This window comes from Lissotriton vulgaris, chromosome 5 (assembly GCF_964263255.1).
Source record: "Lissotriton vulgaris chromosome 5, aLisVul1.2, whole genome shotgun sequence".
Taxonomy (NCBI): Eukaryota; Metazoa; Chordata; class Amphibia; order Caudata; family Salamandridae; genus Lissotriton; species Lissotriton vulgaris.
The window spans coordinates 752,173,422-752,190,797 of NC_141693.1; positions in this window are offsets into that span (position 1 = coordinate 752,173,422).

Below are 17,376 nucleotides of genomic sequence, written 5' to 3' on the forward strand. Positions count from 1 at the left end.
TAATCCCAGAGAGGAGATATTAAAGGCCTCACAGAGCAGCGCATGCGTGCTGCTCTAGGCTCGACCTAAAAACGTGCAAATAATGAAAAACATTTTACAACAAATAAATATATATTAGGAATCCATGGGCATACCATGACATAGGGCCATATGTAGGTAATCACTTTTTACCGATTTTTAACTACCGAATTTCACCGATTCGGTATTTGAATATTGGTAAATAGTATGTAGGTAATAATTCGGTAAATTTCTATAGGAATGGAGGCCCATAGGAATGAATGGGAAGCCATTCCCTATTACTGATTCGGTAAATACTGAATCGGTAATAGCGGGAACATATCCAAGGGTGGCAGGGTGTCACATTGATACTCTGTTGCACCCCTGAATCGTACATGTGTGCACATGTGGCACACATACATGCCCTAAGGGCATGTATGTCTGCCACATGGCACTGCTAAAAAAGCAGAAAAATGCTTTTTTAAAGGTATTCTGTATTTACCACCAACTTATAGTTGGTGGTAAATAACTAATCCTCAATGCAAAAATGCACTCACTTGAGTAGTACATAGGTTTCAGGATTCGGTAATTTACCGATTCGGTATTTTAAGAATTCAGTAATTTACCGATTCCTTAAATTACTGATTCAGTAAAACACCAAATCCTTGAAACCTGCCTCCTACATCTCAAATCCCTAAATACCGGACGGTAAAAGTGAAATTTACTGAATTTCACCATTACCGACCGGTATTGCCTCACCTACATATGGCCCATAGTCTTTTGTCTCACAGGGAGACACAAAGTTTGGGAGCTCATCCCTAACTGGACTTGGAATCTGTAAACATGCGTATGGCGAGAGATTGGAAGCTTAGTGCAGGATGGAGCAGGGTAAAGCTTTACTTCCAGGACTACTCTCTCTGTCTCTGTGCCATCTCTGTTACATGCACCCCAAGCCTAGCTCTGTGGACTGTGCATTGTGGTCTATGAGGAAGACCAGAGTGATCATGTACAGGCCATTAGGTCACTGGTTGTTGGTGCAAAGTAAAGTTTATAATGTCTGTGGAGGTATGAGCCTGGATTCTGCTTTCACGTTCCAGGGGCGGCCATAGGCATGTGCAAGCTGTGCACCTGCACAGGGCCACCAAATCCCGGGGGCCACCAGGCCAATATATAACCTTAATATAATAATCCTCTGAGGATGGATACATATTTGTGTGGCGGCTCCTAGCAGGGATTTGGCAGGCCTCTGGTTCTGCTCCACTTCCAAACACCCTGACCCCCCTCTTCACTGGCATATGCACTCCGCCCCACTCGGACCCCCTCTTTGGGGGCCCCCTACCTACGCTCCCTGCCCAGGGCCGCCATGAGCCTAGTGCCGCCCCTGCACGTTCCCTGGAGGCAGCTCAAAAACAACTAGAATTTTTTAATTGATGATGACTTTTTGAGAGTCAACAGAGCCTTGTGATCTAGCAGGAAGTGCAGATGCCATGGGTCCTTAGCAGCCAAGTGGCACTGTACCATGTGCGTCCTTTTCCGTTAGTACACCCTTTTAAGTCAACAGCAACTACTGTGCCAGTTTTGTCTTTTTGTAGCCAAGTATAGATAGCTGCAAAGCCAGGGCTAGCTGAAGGTATCACACGTGACATGGGTCCTCTTAGTGGGTATGCACGGGAGGTGCAGAAAGAGATGGGCGTTGAAAAGAGTAAGTACGATGTACTGTACTCCAATACAATATTGTTTAGAAAATGTGAAAAGAAAATATCCCCAAAATTCTTGTCTGTTAATGATGAATTCGTCTTTTAGGAACATAAACTGACAAAAAAAGGACGAACCAGAGAATTTTTGAGAAAATGTTAGGTTGATTATATATTTTAAAAGTTTAAAATTCCCAGCCATTTTGAGATGTGAAGAGCATTTAGAGAGCCTTAGGGAGCCTGGCTAGGAGTCTCTTTACAGATAGATCCGTGTCCTCCCGCACTCTGCTGTGGCATGCTGCACAGACCTGTTTCCCACCAGCTGAGAGCCGTGGCATCCTGAAGAAGCCCCTTCCCGCTGCGCAGAGACTAGACCTGCCCTCCTAATTATAATAGCCCTTGCCTTCCAGGTGAGATTAGTGGCCTCCTGTGACGCCCTTGCAGTCCTACAGAACCAGCCCCTGCAGGGCCCTGCGTTTGTTTACAGAGCCATGGCACTCTACTGAGAGTTATCGGCATCTGCACCGACACTTACCCGTCACAGAGCCAGGCCTACAGCAACAGAGTGGGACTTTACATGATACTGGTTTCCTATCCCACACAGAGACCTTATCTTCAGCAAACACTGCCTTTTCTCTGCAGCCTCCCCACAGTCCTGCCCGCCTGCACTGTACTCAGGGCAGCTTGTGAACACGGCCAAGAGGAAGGCCGCCTTCAGCTTGAGACAGGCTCTGCCCCCGGGTCGATGGCGACAACAGCAAGTGCTCTGGTCACCGGTGAAGAGACAGACCGCCTGCGCTCTACCCAGCGGAGGCTGCCCGGGTTTAAATACAGTCTGTGGCGGCGTCCTCTAAGAACGTTATCAGAGACCCTGAGCAAACAACAGGCACCGAGGAGGAACATACGGGCATCGGGCAGTGTACAGGATACAGTGATTCATTTGTATAAAAGTGCCAGGGCCCAGGTCAGGAGGCCACTGCAACTTGCAGCACTCATTGTCCCTGCCAGTGACGATACCAACACAACTACTAACCATCACACTCCTTAAAGTGTGACAATTCGGACTATACGAGGCCCCCAAAGCTATAAGTATGGCCTGGCCTACAGTCAATAGTTGTTTTTTGCAGCGCCTCCATTTGGGAGACTGTTTCAAGCCTCAGAGTTGACAATTTAGTGCCGGTGCTAAGCACCAGAAACCACCGGGTCAAATTAAGCACTGACAGGGTACCGCCAAAGTACTGTACGACCAGGAAGCAAAAGACCTAGATAAAGTCTGCTCGCCCCCTCACGCGACCAGGACAAAGTAAATGTCGTGTCCTGTGTACTGTTCTAGGATGGCTTTGTTGGCACTGATGGGCGACATGTAGCCGCCGCCAGTGCCCACGCGCTCAGGTGACAGATGCCAGGTGGGTCACAAGTGCACTTAAAATACATGTTTTAAGTGGAGTTGATACCTCAATGTACTTGAAGGCCTGGGCAGGGATTTCCACAGTGTTTATCGCCTAAGTTTACACAGATAGGTGTAACACCCACTGGTAATCCTTTTCAAATCCATTCCTATCATGACTTATTACTTTTCAAAGAGGAGTCTGATGCGTCAATTAATCAACCTTCCCTGTGGTACATCCATCTTTGCGTTTAAAAAGAGTAATTGATGGACCAAATGCTGAAGAAAGCAAACATTCACCCCAAGAAACAAAGATCTGGGTTGAATCCATTGCTTTTTTTTTTTTGCTCACCACGCCACCCCTGATTGGACCCAGCCACATGTAAATCAGTCTCGACCAGGGCTGGACTGGGAACCAAAACCGGCCCTGACAAAGTGCTCGGCCAGCCCCCATCACCCCACCCCACCCCCGGGGGTTAGGGGTGCGGCCAAGCTCTTTTGCAGGGCTGCTTTTCGTCCGATTTTGTTACAGGGCCGATTATGCTGCAAAAACAGCCCTGTAACAAAAACGGCCCCCAGGGACCCAAAACAGGCCCCAACCATGCCGCGCACCGGGGGATTGCCCGGTGCCCGCTACGGCCAGTCCTGCCCTGGTCTCGACCCGGCTCCTCAAGAGAACAGTCCATCATGAACTGCCAAGCCAGGCCCTCCCTGGTTCTGTTGTACTAATTTTGAATTATCACCCTTCATAAGCCAGGCTAGCTTCAATCCAGTGGCACAATGAGCACAGGACCCACGTCTCGGGATACCCATTCCATCTAGGGCGACAAAAGCAAAAAGTCATCACTGGAGTCAAGCTAGCCTGGCTGATGAATGAAACCCCAAAACTGGTCCCAGGATGCTTGTTTCCGGTCAAGGGAGGACCTAGCCTGGCAGTTCCGGCTGGACTGTTCCCATGGGGAGCAGGATCAAGACTGATTTGCATATGGCTGGATTTAAACTGGAATGGCATGGGAAGCAACACAACGGTGGATTTAGGCCCCGATCTCTATACTGGGGTGAGTTTTTGACATTGATCAGCATTCTGTCAATGGTTCTTTTTGCATTTGTCGTCCCAAGTGGGACGGTATGTCCAGACATGGGTATCATGCTCTCCATGTCACTGGAGTCAACCTTGCCTGTCGGAAGAAAGGTGAAACATCGAAACCGGTCCCAGGATGCTTGTTTCCAGTCCAGAGAGTACCAGGCATGGCAGTTCGGGCTGGACTGTTCCCATGGGGAGCAGACTCAAGACTGTTTTGCTTATGGCTGAGTTTAAACTGGAATGGCATGAGGAGCAACAAAAAATTGATTTAGGCCTAGATCTCTGTACTGGGGTGAATGTTTGACATTGTTCAACATTCTATCCATCAATTGTTCTTTTTGCATTCGTCACCCCAAGTGGGACGGGTATGCCCATTTGTGGGTCCCGTGCTCTCCTTGCCACTGAATTAAATCAAGCCAGGCTGATGAGAGGTGATACCCCGAAACCGGTCCCAGGATGCTTGTTTCCAGTCCAGGGAGTACCTGGCCTGGCAGTTTGAGCTGGACTGTTTCCGTGGGGACCAGGGTCAAGACTGATTTGCATATGGCTGAGTTGAACTGGAATGGAATGGGGAGCAAAACAATGATGGATTTAGGCCCAGATCTCTCTACTTGGGTGAATTTTTGACATTGATCAGCATTCTGTCCATCAATTGTTCTTTTTAGCAAATGTCACCCTGAATGGGACAGCTATGCCCCGACATGGGTCCCGTGCTCTCCATGCACAAGCTAGCCTGGCTGATGAGGGGTGAAACCCCGAAACTGGCCCCAGGATGCTTGTTCCAGGTCAAGGGAGGACCTGGCCTGGCAGTCTGGGCTGGACTGTTCCTATGAGGTGCATGGTCAAGACTGATTTGCATATGGCTGGGTTTAAACTGGAATGGCATGGGGAGCAATAGAATGATGGATTTAGACCCATATCTCTGTACCAGGGAGAATGTTTGACATTGATCAGCATTCTGTCCATCAATTGTTCTCTTTGAACATAGCCAGAAGCAGTGTTACTATTAGATCAAGCATTTTTTTTATTGCCCTCATATCACCAAAAATCGTGTGAGACATCCCACTTGAGTTCTACCATGGAGCTTCATCCCCAGGTAATACTCAACTTAGTCAGTGCAAATGTTCTCATCTCCACCAAATGTATTTTTTATCGGAGCCAGGTATAATCATTGGACCGCATTAGCTGGTTCTGTAACATTTATCCCTCTCTCAAAGGGTACCCACAACTTATTAGACCTGCCTGCATCCATTGCTTTCTTCATAGCATACACATCGTTAACCACTCTAAGAAAGTCATCCATGGTGGTGGTGGTGGTGGTGGTAGTGGGAGGGTCTTCTTGTAACCTCTACCTTCAGATTTCCTTTTTACCAAGCAACATCATGTAAAGGACCAACCTGGTGCAATGCGCATTAACCATATGCCCCTTAAATTTGTTAGATTCATGCCAGAAAGAAGCAAGATGGGGCTTACATGGATGTCAGAATTTTGCACAGTTGACAGTACCTCATGCCAGTGCTTTAAATGGGGAAAAATAAGTGCAGATATTCATCAAATTGAGCTAGGGATGTGGCTAGTGTGCTGAGCTGTGGGTGGGGCTGGGGGAGGTATGATGTAAAGGCACTTCTGCCATCTGTTGAGTATTCATTTTGCACGTGCATTGTCCTTGTTAGTAGTTTATAATTTCCCATATGTGCAGATTCCCTCTGCACATGTGCTAAAACACTAATAGTAAATAATAGGCAGTTTGCTGCTATGACCCACTAAAATATGTATGGAGCTCACTGCACTTGAATTGATCTTGACCTGCACTGTTTGGTCTTTGGCTAGAAATGTGTGCTCTCCGCTCAGCACTGTGTTATTTAAATTCATCCTTGTTGCATTGCCAGAAAACCACTGAGCATCTGCCAAGATCCACCTTGAGATACTTTTGATTCATTCTATATTACAGACTCTCAGCCGACACACTTAGACGTATAGCACTGCCTGAATACTACAGAGCCTCTGTCAAGACCATATTTGAACCACTTTTGATTCGTTCATTATATATAAGCATAGTCAGCTGAGCCTGGACTAGGCTGCATCGTCAGCAAATTGTAGCCCTACAAGGGAGCTCAGTTTATCGCAACACAGCCTCTGATATTGAAGAGGCCATGATCTTCATCTGTATAGGAGTCTCCCAAGTCCACAGCGTGGACATCTCTGATTATTCAACGGTGGCACATAGGTTGCTACCCTGTCCTGATGAAGACAGAGGAGCCCTGTTCATCCTTGTGGGGTCGAAACATCAACACTTTCAATATTCCTTGACCTGTACTGATACATTTATCCACTTGTGCGCAATCAAATTGGTCATTTATTGCATCCGCATCCTGTGGAGTTCCTTATTATATAAAAATGATATTGACAGGTTGTACATCTGAAAAATTGTAAACACTATAAATACTGTCTTCTCTTTTTCCCATTTTTCATTTTTCGTACTCGATCAAAGCACTCTACCTTTTCACTTCCTTTGATTCACAACAGAGCAACTATCTCCTATCAGGCCTATCAGGAACTGTTTACATTAATACTGGAATTCTACTATTTTCATTTTGTATTCAATATTGACCAATTTATAAAATAATTCATAAACATTTGAATTCAAGTCTTGAATGTTTCAGATTTGTGGGTTCTTTATGTTGAATTTAACCAAATGTTCTCATTAGGACCACTTTGTCTTTTGTAACTGCTGTGATTTAGGCCAGCACTAAGTGATCTTCGACCACCAATGCACTATCCTGTGCCAGTGATGTGTGGTCTTGGTTCAGTCCTGTCTGTTCTTGTCTTTGCCATTTCAGATCTTTGTCTAGTACCTTTGTCCACACAGGACACTGACTACAAAAAGATCAGGAGGAGCTCAGGAATAGTAGCACTTAGGGTCATATTTACAAGGGAATTGTGAAGCCTGGCATTAAGCTAATATTGCTAACGCCTCGCTCCGCCATTTTGAAAACGCAGGGATGCACTATCTTTAGAATGGTACGACACATCCCTACGTTTTTCCTAGCACTGGTGGTAAACTCAGCTGCCTAGCGCCAAAAGCATTGTACCCTTCCCCCTTAGTGGAAGGGTGCCTGCATTGAGGGAATAATTGTTAATGTGCAGGAAGGTGTCCCTTTCTGCACATGAACAATCCAGAATGCCGAAATATAACTTCTATGTGTGCTGCATTGTGCAGCACAGATGGAAGTTGCAAATTGTCATGTTTTTAAATGATTGTTTATGTGCAGGATGGGACACCTTCCTGTACTTGAACAATAATTCATGATAATTTGCTGTTTCTATGTGTGCTGTGAGAGTGGAAATAGCATGCTTTACCTGACGTCAGACTGTGGCCTGAGGCAGGCCCTGAATGCCAGTGTGTTTCCCCTCTTTTTGAGTGGCCTTTCCCTGTGACCCCGTAATTCTTAGGTGGGATTCTGGCTGCTGCCCCAGAGGTGTTGTCTAGGGACGTATTGAACTGTTCACTCAGGACTAAATAACCAGGGGTGGGCACATGCCCCCTAAGGAGTGCTGCTGAATTTGCCAGTCACCCAAGCTGAGTCGTGTATTGTTGTAATACCCACTATGGCCAGGGATAAAGTTCCTAAGGATGGCCAGTCCAACAAGATAGTACAGTATACTGTCCTTGGCCCCTTATCAGAGGAGAAGGGGTACCAGCTGGGTCATGGGCTCCGAGAACCTGTGCAGAACACCTTTTATATTCTGCCAGCCATACAAGGCTTTAGGGTAGAGCTCGAAACAAAAAATGGATTCTATAGCCATGGACACTAAGCACCAGCGATTAGACCTGTGCAAAGTGGCAAATAGAGTTGCTTCTACTGAGTAACAGTTCACTACATTCCTGAAGCAGGTTAAAGAGATTCAGGCAATGGTTGAGGGCCTAAAATGTAGCGCAACACATGTGAAGGAACCTCTGGAAGATGCAGAAGGGCGCTCCAGTTGGAATACCTGCGCTGTCTTGGGTTTCCCGAGCAGGAGGAGGGCCTGGCAGTGGATTTCTTTTTGGCGGGGTGGATAACCACAGAGCCGAAACCTAAGGGGCTCTCTAACTTTTTCGCCATTGAACGGGGGCATAGGGCCCTGGTGCCTATGCATCCCCCTGGCGCGCCACCACGTGCCCTAATTGCATATTTTCTTAATCACAGTGACAGGTACTCCATTACTCAGCAGGTTTGTGCGCATGCCCCCCTCCCCCAATATGGTGACAAGGCCATGCAAATATTCCCTGATTATACCAGGAAAGTGTGAAATCATTCCTGGCTGTTAAAAGACAATTACACAAACACAATATCAAATACAGACTTGTTTTCTCTGCACTGCTGTATGTCTAACATGAGGGCAAAGTGATTTGCCACAAATCCTCCAGGAGGCGGTGGACTGGCTGGAATCCATGGTTATGGGACTAGGGCAGAAATCATCAAAATGAAAGGTAGCCGAGACATCGAGGAAGGTGTACATCAGCTTGAGAATATCTCGCACCTGTCAGTCGACCAAGGTCTGCAGAATCAGCAGGACGAGATCATAGCCTGGTTTGCCCAGACGGAACCTTACGGAGAGACACTGAGCCTTTGGCTACGTAAAACTCCTTCTCACCACTATGCCTGGTCCATGAGACCCAAAGTGAAGGAGCTGAGACAAGATGAGTGAAGAATAGTGGTCTAAAGGTCACTGTTGCTCCTTGTTGGTTATATATTGTTACGCCCTGTAATGAACATCAGACTCCTGGGGGTGTTTAATTCAGTTTATAGGTGTATGGGGACTGATAATGATACCATATATGCTATCAGTTTGTCTGGTTTTACCGTATATGCAATCAGTTGTCTAGTTTTGCACTGTCGCTGAGACAGGCGTACTACTACCCTTGATGGGGTTGGCCTGGGGACTAGGCTGATGTGGATTGCTGAGCTTCCTGTGGGCTTACAATAAGTGTGTGTCTGGGCTCCCAGGGCAAAAGTCACATTGACCACTGTTGAAATCTGTTTTCACTAGTTGAACTCATGGGGGTTGGGAGGGCGCTTGGGGGGGGGGTCTTCTTCCTCTTGCGTATGGGATGTGTTGGGAGGGTGGTTGATTACTGTCCAAGAGTGGGTCTTTGGGGTTTTATGGTACTATTGTTTATTTCTATGTTCTCAATGTTGTTTTGTTGGGGGGGGGGGTAGAGCTTCCATGTATTACAGAAATGGTCAGTTAGTTCCTAGCCTATATTGGCTTCCGGAGGATATAGTCATACTACACCTTCTTATGAAGCCTGTCTGTGGGGAGCATGTATACATTGTTGACTTGGAATGTGCAGGGGCTCAATAGTCCAGAGAAAAGGAATAGAGTACATGCTTACCTACGCAGATACAATATAGCAGTAGCCTTCCTCCAGGTGACACACCTATGGGGTGATTGTATTGAGAGTCTGCAGAGGCACTGGAGAGGGCAGATATTTACCGCATTCTATTCTAGCTACTCTAGTGGGGCCCTGATATAGGTAGCTCCACGGGTGCCATTAAAACGAGCCTTGAGCAACCCTTGATGAGGAAGGCAAATTTGTTAAAGTGGAAGGTTCTTTAGATGCCCACAACCTCTATCTAGTCAATATCTGCGTGCCTAATCCCAATAATCGTGTGAGTTGTAAAGGGGTGGGCCCTCAAAACTCATCGACCTGGGTCAATAAGTAAGTACAAAAAGAGGAGTGGTCCGAGTTCGTCGAATATACTTTGCAAATATTTCATGTTAATACATATCTACAAACACCACAATTGTATTTCACTGTGGGTAAGCTTAGCGTATAAAGAGTAACGTATGCAGTATTCAAAAATAAATTGTATTTATTCCATGTGGAGCAGTTTTCATTATACTTGTTACTGCATATAATTATTTAGAAACCATCAACATATTATCAATGTAATTGTAAAATCATTACAAGAATAGTGCTCTCAGTGAGAAGGGGAAAGGGAGTGAGGAGTGTGTGAGGGACGAGGTAAAGGTGGTGTGACAATGGTACATCACAATCAAATCAAAACGCCTTTACAATCCAGGTAATATAAGTGGTCCCAAAGTACATAACACATAGGTAAGATTGATTCATTCTTTTGTTCCTATGGTGTGTAGGGTATGGCGTAGTCTACGTTTCGACCCCGAGTACGTTAAAGGGTTAGTCTTCATCAGGACATAGAGGAGAGCATAGAGAGTGATGGAGGGCGAATCTTGCGTCACGTCTTAGGCTTGAGCTTGCTCCTTTCCGTTTTGTGATTTGACTTCTTTAGAATGGAGAGTGGGTATCATTAATTCTTCATATGGTAGGTTTCTCTGCAAACCGCGCACCTTTCTTGTACAGCGCGTGGGCTGCAGTAGTCAGCACACGTCGCTTCCTCCACAGAGAAATCAAAACGGAAAGGAGCAAGCTCAAGCCCAAGACGTGACGCAAGATTCGCTCTCTGTCACTCTCTATGCTCTCCTCTATATCCTGATGAAGACCCCAACATGAGGCAAGACTAACCCTTTAACGTACTCGGGGTCGAAACGTAGACTATGCCATAGCCTACACACCATAGGACCAAAAGAACGAATCAATCTTACCTATGTGTGATGAACTTTGGGAACACTTATATTACCTTGATTGTAAAGGCGTTTTGATTTGATTGTGATGTACCATTGTCACACCACCTTTACCTCGTCCCTCACACACTCCTCACTCCCTTTCCCCTTCTCAGTTCAAATACTTTATTCGGTTTTTGTGATACAAAACCATAAAAGTTCATAATACATACAATTTACAATCCGAATTATAATAAAAACTATTTAAGAGACCAAAATCTAGAATGGTAGTGGTTTTCCACTACAAAGATGAAGCAGTATCAGAGGAGTTTGTGGTTATTCATAAGGGTACATGATTAGTCATCTTTACATTTTCAGATGTTTCTCAGAGAGTCATGGTACATTTTTGTGAAACCTGCCACATAGGGTATGTTTTCAGGAGAGGAGGAAGACACTGAATTTTGGGATAAAAATCATGTAGGTCCCATAAGGATATTGAGCCGTCTCTTACTTGTGGCGGCCGGGTTTTCAGGTAGGGAACAATATTTCCAACTCTGAATCTCACAAGTACCAGATCCCCGGAACATCTTTAGGAAGGGAGCCCAACCAGTCCACCCGTCTGACGCTCCTTATTGCTCCATATAAATGACGAGGCAGTGGCCTATTTTTTGACAACCAGAGTTTGGTTTTATTGAGTAAATCGTGCTGTCTCTCTGTCTTTCCAGGTGGAAGAGGAGGTACACCCGCAAGAATGCACACGTATGGTGCCGCCTCCGGTGGTAAATGAATGGAGTTGACTTTGTTAAGACCTACTCTAGGTGCGGTTAGCTGAGGGGTGGAAACTTTGGCAGGGCGTTTGTCTGTTTTTTGTCTTGGAGCACTAGGGCCTACAGGTTGTGTTTGACGCCTTTTATCCTGCACAAAGGGTACAGTGCCTGGGTAAGTAGGCGGTGGCTTGGGGCGGTTAGAGATATCACTACATTTTTCAACCAGTGGGTTAGACTTGATGGCTTTCTCTATATCTGCAAGCCTATCCCCTAACAAGTTAATTTTTTCTAGCAGCGGGGCTATCATAGAGCTAAACAGTTGTTCGATAAAGGATAGTATGTGCAAGTGGGGAGTAGATGTTAAGGCCTCTAGTTTTTTAGTTTAGTTTAGTTTGTATAGCGCAAACAGCTACCCAACAAAGGGTTTCCCGGCGCTTGATATTCAACAGTAGGTGGGATCTCTGAGGACTTAGCAGTAGATGAGCTTGGGCACAATTTTTGGGTTTTGGGGTCATTTCCTCCTTGATTAACACTATTAAACTTCCTTTTCACAGGTGGGACCTGAGGGGGATCTATTCTTTTGGAGATCGGGCTGGGGGTTTTGTTCAGTGATAAGAGGACGTCTAGGGGTGTAACCTTGACTGGTAGTGTGCTAGCGCTTTTGGGCGGAGGGGGGGTTTCTATCGTGGCATAGTTAGTTTTACATAGGAGGTTTAACTCCTCAAACAGAGTAAGCGTTTGCCCAATACCTGCTACGCTAGTTAACTGGTCCCCCTTGGAGGTCATGGTGATTGAGGGATGTAGGGCGGCTGTGTATGGAAAAGACCACAAATAAGGAAACAGATCAAATAGGAAGGGACTTTCCCTACGTAACAGTAGGCCTTCCGCGAGGCAGCCAAAAGGGGGTGGCCCGTCCCGTCCTTATCCGGCCTTTGCGGGACGGAATAGGGTTCTGGTTAAATTGGACAAAGAGGCGGGGTCGACCGGGGAAGAGTACCAGATGCAGGTAGTAGGAGGGAATGCTGGTACTCGCAGTCCCTGGCCGCCGCACCCGCCGATTCCCCACAAGGAAAGAAGGTGATTCAAATAGTCTTGGCAGTGGGGTAAGTGTCCTCCGGTCCTCCCGCAGTCCCAGCAGCGGCAACCCTCGAGCAGCGAGTCGCACCCCAGAGTCACAAAGAAACAAAGTCACAAGTCAAGTGAGACTCAGGGCTCCCGTTATTTATTTATTTATTTTTTTTCCACCCCCTGAGCTGCCCGTTTTTACTGCTGCTCAAACGCGATGTTTCTTCCAGCCATAAAAAAGGGGTACCTCAACTTGGCTGAGCAACTTCTGACAGCCAAACTACTCGAGCGGAGCAGCTCGCATACGTCCCTCCACACAACGTCAGAGATGTAGCGATACACCAAGAGCTTTAGGCAGCCTCAGGGGAGTCCAGGGAGTGGCTCACATATTTCGCCTCTAACCGCAGCAATGCTCCATTCCGCTCAGCTCCTTCACTCCTCGCACCGCTGCTACTGCAGTTTTCTCCTCACGGCTGCCGGTTGAAAGGCAAACAGGATACCTCAGGCAAGACCAGGGGCAGATCACAAGCTTCGCCTCCAGACGCCTCCAGACGCAGCAGAACAAAGCTCCGCTTCTCCGCTGCAGCAACAGTTTCCCCTAGCGGCTGCCGATATCAAGGGATACAAAGTGCCTCAGGTGAGTTCAGAAGCAATTCAGAACTTTCGGCTCCGAGAGCGGCACAGCTCCGCTCCTCCGCTCAGGAAACCGCTACTCCAGCAGTTTCTCCTCGCAGGTCTCGGTAACAAGAAAACAGATGCCGCTTAGGTACTCTCTCCTCTCGCCTATACTAAGCTCCCGGTTCACTGCTCCTCATGGCGATTAAACGGGACACGGGCAGGTCGGATTCCGGGCGGGACCGCTCTCACACACAGCGTCTCACTCGGCCACAGTTGCGGCCGCCATCTTCCAGTGCAAACAATGTCTTTCCCCTTCTCACTGAGAGCACTATTTTTGTAATGATTTTACAATTACATTGATAATATGTTGATGGTTTCTAAATAATTATATGCAGTAACAAGTATAATGAAAACTGCTCCACATGGAATAAATACAATTTATTTTTGAATACTGCATACGTTACTCTTTATACGCTAAGCTTACCCACAGTGAAATACAATTGTGGTGAATGTAGATATGTATTAACATGAAATAATTGCAAAGTATATTCGACCAACTCGGACCACTCCTCTTTTTGTACTTAATCCCAATAATCGGGCATTTTATTTTGAGGTGCTTAAGCTGCCCAAGTCCCACCTACTTTAGAATTTATCCTGGCTGGGGGCTTTAATTGTTTATTGGACCGTCAGATCGACAGAGCTCCTCTCCGTTCTGACACTAAACCCCATATGACTTTGGCTCTTTGCCATACTATGAAAAGTTTAACCCTGGTTGATATCTGGTGTGTTTATAACCCACACATACATTAATTCTCATGACATACACCAGTGACAGATACACTTAGTCGTCTTGATTACTTCCTCGTCCCTTAATCTGCAGCACATTAGATACAGGATGTACACTATCTGGCCCACTACATCTCAGATCATTCACTGCAGTTGGTCATGTACTCCGTGAAGCAGCATTTACCTAAGGTGTCCTTGTGGTGGCTTATTATTGACTTGTTTTGCAGATCAAGCTTTCATGGGCACTCTGGGGGAAACTCTTGGCCAATTTTTGGAGCATGACTGGAATAGTGTCGGCAGCAGACTGGTGGAGTAGATCCCAGTGAAGGTAGTGTTGAGAGGAGTTTGTATGGCCACCAGAGTTGGTCTTCACCGAACTCTGGAAGAGACCTAATGCAGCAGGAGGCTGGATTGGAATTACTTGAGATAGCGCTGCCAGGTAATTTGAAGACACTGGGAGACAGAGACAAACAGCACGGCAAGGTATGTGAACTGTGGGACCAGTTAGAAAAGCAGACACATAATACAAGGTGCCGAGGCTGGTCCTGGGGGGTCATAGGGCAGGCTGTTTTTTGGCATGCTTGATCGGGTCAGAGACTGAACCACAACCCATACTAGCAATTCAGGATCATAGGAGATGTACTGTGAACATCAGTTGGCCATCAATATTGCCTTTGCATCACATTTGCATGAGGTCTGAAGGAGGACCCATGTGAGGTCGATAAGGATCATTGGAATTTCTCCCCGGGAGGAACATGCTGCATAACTTGCGCTGACTGACCCATGTTCTGCACGCTCCAGAACTAAATGAAGACTCATATGCACTTGCATTTCTTGATATTGAACAGGCATTCAACCTGGTGAGCTGTGACTATATCTAGAAAGTGCTCGAAAGAGTTAGACTGAGCTGTACCTATATTAAATGAGTTGAGCTGCTTTAAAAATCCCCATGGCCAAGGTTGAAATGGGCCGGTGTGTCTCGAAAATTATAGACTTACAAAAAGGTACTTGGTATGGGTGTCCTTTGTCCCCATTGCTTTTTGCCATTACAATGGATCCCTTTGCCTGCAGACTTGGACAAGTCCTGCATCAATGGAGAATGTAAATGGGTATTGCAGGAGACGAGGGGCTCGTTTATGAGCCCCGGCATCACTTTTGCGCCACAGGTGCGTCACTTTTTGTGACGCACAAGTAGTTTAAAAAATGCGCCATGTTGCACCATATTTACGAAGTGACACATCTAGGTAGATGCGTTACTTCGTAAACCCCTGTGTTTCATTATACCTGCGCCAGGTATAATGTATGCAGAGTGGGCGTAACCCCGCAAGAAAGGGTCAAAACCTTACACCTGCCTCATGGCAGGCATAAGGGTGACACAGGCTCTTTCGCATGGGGCTTGCTCCATGTGAAAGGAACATTGCTGGGGTGCCTCAGGCTTCTGACACAACTCCAACAATGCACCACTTTTTGCGCTGGCAGATATGTCAGTTTTACTGACGTATCTCTCCTTCCTTGCGTCATGATGCGTCATATTATAAATATGACAAATCATTGGTGTCACAAGGAGGTCTTACTGAGAAGTGGCGCATCGCTGCTTTCACGCAGCGATGCTCCACTTCTCGTAAATGAGGCTCATAGTTTCTCTCTACACTGCTGATGCAATGATCTATTTTAGACAACCAAACATCTAAGGCCCAATATTACTCAATGCAATGCAGGAGTTTTAGGAACACTCAGGATTGAGGGTTAGTAGTGAAACATCGGCCCTGTTCCCATTAGGACTCCTGGTGGCAGTCATGGTTGACCAGCTTCTAGAGGAAGGCTTGCCCTGGAGGGTGGATAACGTCAAGTCCTTGGGCATGCAGATTGCACATGGGGTACAGCGATCATTTGACTTGAACATGGACGGTGCACTTCAGAGCCTACACTCCTCAATTACAATCTGGAACACTCTTAAATTGTTGTTGATGGTTGATATAGCATTAATTCAAATGGTGTTTTTTCCTAGGTGTCTCTGTGTCTTGCAAGGGGCCATGTGTGAAATTCCACTGGAAGTATTCTGGCAGCTAGACTCCCTGTTGGGCAGCTCCTTTGGGCTGGTAAAAGACATAGAGTTGGCTTTGCAGCCTGTAAGAGGCAACAGGAAAAAGGGGCTATGGAGGTCCCTGAGCTGGAGCTTAACAATTTGGCAACCCAGCTGCAACATGTGGTGCACCGGCTCAATGACGGCCCATATGGGAAAGGTCCTTACTCAAGAGTACGCACAATGGGCACCAGCATGGAAAGGTAATGTTATATGGGCAGGATATCCTAAGCCATTTCCTCTACCTAATTCGTCTCATGGGTTGGCTCTGGGATAGAACGGTCAAACAAACAATCCCTATGCCTCTGATTTAGATATTTGGATGATGCGTCCTTTGGCCCCAATAGTTGACATCATGGCAATAGATAAGTGGCAGGCTGGTGGATGCATTATGTTATGAGACCTCTATCATGAAGGGCTTTTCATCTCTATGCAACAAGTGATAGAACCCTTTGGTATAGGAGGGGGGCAATTTTTGCAATACACCAAAGTAGCAGCCACAATGCATAAATTATGGCTGACGTTTCCTGAAGCCCCTGACCCATCACAAACTCTGGTGACTTTACTGACTATGGCATCAAACATTTATACAGGGCACACCGCGCAGACAGGAGACTACCATCAAGCAATGAAAGTGTCAGGGACCTACTTTGGTCCTGTAATATCTCGCCAGAAAATCCTCCCACCACCCCCAATGGCCGCAAGTAGAATTATCATCCAGGCGTTGGTAATGTCACGTCTGGACTATGGTAACTCCCTCTATTTGGGAGCACCTATAGCAACATTAAGGAAGCTTCAAGTTCCCCAAAATTGGCCAGCAAGGATGCTAATTGGAATCCCAAAAACCCAGTCAGCCAAACCAGCCTTAAAAATCCTTCATTGGCTGTTAATAATCGAAAGAATAAAAGTTAAGGCCCTAGCATTGCACATAAGAATATGTGGGGAATGGCCCTAGCAATCAGCAAACCTCTTATCACTCGCCCTAAGAGGAATCTGTGACTGCTTAAACTTAACCTTGCAGTTGTTCTCAAAATCAGGCGGACAAAAAGTGGAAGAAGATCCTTTGCCTATAATGTGACAAAACTGTGGAACATGCTACCATTACAACTCTGGGCTGAAACGCAAACTTTACTATTCCGGAAGCTTTTAAAAATATGGCTATTCCAACAAATAGCTTCTTAAATTTATCGTTTCTTTTACTCAGTGCTGGGATGCCCGAGTGTAGCCATGCACTCTACAAATGCCTAATAATAATAATAATAATAATAATAATAATAATAATAATAATAATAATAATAATACCACTGTTTTGCATAGAGTGGTCT